The sequence below is a fragment of the Sebastes umbrosus genome, chromosome 7, assembly GCF_015220745.1.
Source record: "Sebastes umbrosus isolate fSebUmb1 chromosome 7, fSebUmb1.pri, whole genome shotgun sequence".
NCBI lineage: Eukaryota > Metazoa > Chordata > Actinopteri > Perciformes > Sebastidae > Sebastes > Sebastes umbrosus.
This window is the reverse complement of record NC_051275.1, coordinates 11,219,830-11,222,429: the sequence shown is the minus strand read 5'-3', so window position 1 is coordinate 11,222,429 and position 2,600 is coordinate 11,219,830.

Here is a 2,600-nt window from a genome sequence, read left to right as displayed (position 1 = left end):
TTGTAAACAAATATATAGAGGTCAAAATTCATCACTTCTTATGTGTTTTATTGATGCTTCTAAAGCGTTTGATCGTCTGCACTATACTCACCTTCAACAGTCTCTTCTGCACTATATTCACTTTTTTGATAGTCATGTATCACAGCTGTTACCCTGCACTATATTCAGTTTTAACAGTTTTCTTCATCTCCTTGTATTTTTATATCTGGTATATTGTTTTTGTACTTTGCACTACTAACTTTTTTACTGTCTTTTTACTAACATGTTTTGCACTATGGAACTGTGATGCTGGGAACTTGAATTTCCCTCGGGATCAATAAAGTTACTATCTATCTATCTATCTATCTATCTATCTATCTATCCATCTATCTATCTATCTATCTATCTATCTATCTATCCATCTATCATAGAAAGCTGTTTATTAAATTGAGTCAAAGAGAGGTGCCCAAATACATTGTGAGAATCCTGGTTTACTGGTATATGCTCACCAGACTATGCAAGTGGGGCAACAGTGTCTCCGCCCCATTTGGGGTTAGCAATGGTGTCAGACAAGGGGGGATTTTGTCCCCAGTTCTTTTTTAATTTATATATTGATGATCTGTCCAATACTGGGTGCATGGTTGGTAATACTTTAGTGAACCATATCATGTATGCTGATGATCTTGTGGTCTTTAGTCCAAGTAGCGCTGGTCTTCAGCAGCTCCTCAATGTATGTTCTATGTATGGTGTGGAACATGATATCCAATACAATGCCAGTAAGAGTCTTGAGCTGTAGAACGAAGGAGGACAAATGTCTAAATTTCCAGACTTCAAATTGTCTGATAAAAATCTTTGTGTCTGTAATAAGGTAAAATATCTTGGATATTTCATTACTGAAGACTTGTCAGATGATGATGATATTTATAGGCAATGCCGCAAGATGTATGCACAAGCAAACATTCTCTCATGGAAGTTTAGCATGTGTTTGGATAGTATACACATATGGCCGCTTTGTATGTGGAGACTTGTGCTCGGTATCACAAGCCGAGGGGCGTGAAACAGCGGTGGTATTTGCCCACCTGAACAAGCGACACACCCTGCGCGCTTTGGGCCCAAAGGCTGTTTGCAGAGGCCCATCAGCGTCCCGAGTAGGGGAGACTGGGGACGGTTGCAACATGTTGAAAATAGCCTACATTCAATTTCACTAATTAACTTTTATTGTACAAACTGCAACTGGTTTTAAAAAAAAAGATTTTTCTCACCCCATTGAATGTGACCTGCTAACCCTGCAAAAGAAAAGTTTCTCAGTTTTCCTATTTGAACATATGGACACTTTCATGACAACAATTTGCTAATGGACCATTACAATAACATTGCATTAATAACTCCAATGATTATGTACATCACAATGACTTGTGCATGTATAAATGTAAACATTATTAACAAAATCTTTTTTTTTGTATAAAAAAAAGCAACACAAATTTGTATTTGGGTGAACTATCATTTTATGTACCCCACAATGACTTTTTTATGTAGAAAAATACTGTTGTGTGGTCTGTTTTGATATGGCTGCTGCAACCGTCCCCAAGAAGACCATGTGCTAGCTAAACACACTGACACATGCTAACCATGTCACTTAGAAGTCCACAAAACAATGATTCAAAGTACTAAGTTTTAATTCATTCTTACAAAAGGTCAGAACAGTATGTCAAAAATACAGATCTTGAAAAAAAAATACTTTCATACCTCCAAAACACATTTTCTTTCAATAAATGCAGGGACAGATGTATGTGTCTCCTGTCTTCTTGGTGAGGGGAAGGTCTAACTAAGCATGTGCAGTATGAGTGTCATCACTGTAGCATGATTCTGATTGGGGGAGCCCGTCTTGCAAAACATTGTTGGCCGCAGTCGGAGGACTCGGGGGAGACTGTAGCTTTGGTCTCCAGGGCCGGAGTCTCTGCTGTACCCTGCTCCCCTGCTCCTCTGCCTGCTTACCTTCACTCAGCTCGCTCAACCTCACGTGCATGCGCGCACACTCCACACTGCAGAAGAGTTAGTTAGCTCTGAGAATATCTAGTGAATGTACAGTGGACGTTTGTGCAGAAATAACTGCTGCAGCTCCTCCAGACCAACAGACATTTCCCGTGTCTTGTGACGTGACGGGGCTCCGCAGCGAGAAACGTTATCGTCTCCGACCAGGTGCCGGTGTCTCCCTCTGGCAACGGTTGGGAGGCTGAAGCAGGAAAAGCTAACACTAAGATCAGCAGTGATTCAAGGAGAGACCTCCTTCTGGTCAGCTAACATTACTGCCAAGCAGGTGAAATATAGAGTGATATTGTGGTTTTAGCTGAGGTGTGTCGCCTCACTGTTTTGAGCGATGCTCGGCCATGTCTATTTCTAGAATGAGCATAAGCCATGCCAGACTGCTGACTGTCTTTGACATCCTGTTAATAAGCTTTTCTGATTCTTACAAACAGTCCCTTTAATTCTTGCATATTTGACGATGATGATGATGATGATGATTATTATTATTATTATTTGTATTATGCAGAGTAGACTGCACGTGCTAATGGCAACGCCTTCATTGAGCGTTTTATTTTGGAGGGTACGGCCGGAAGTGT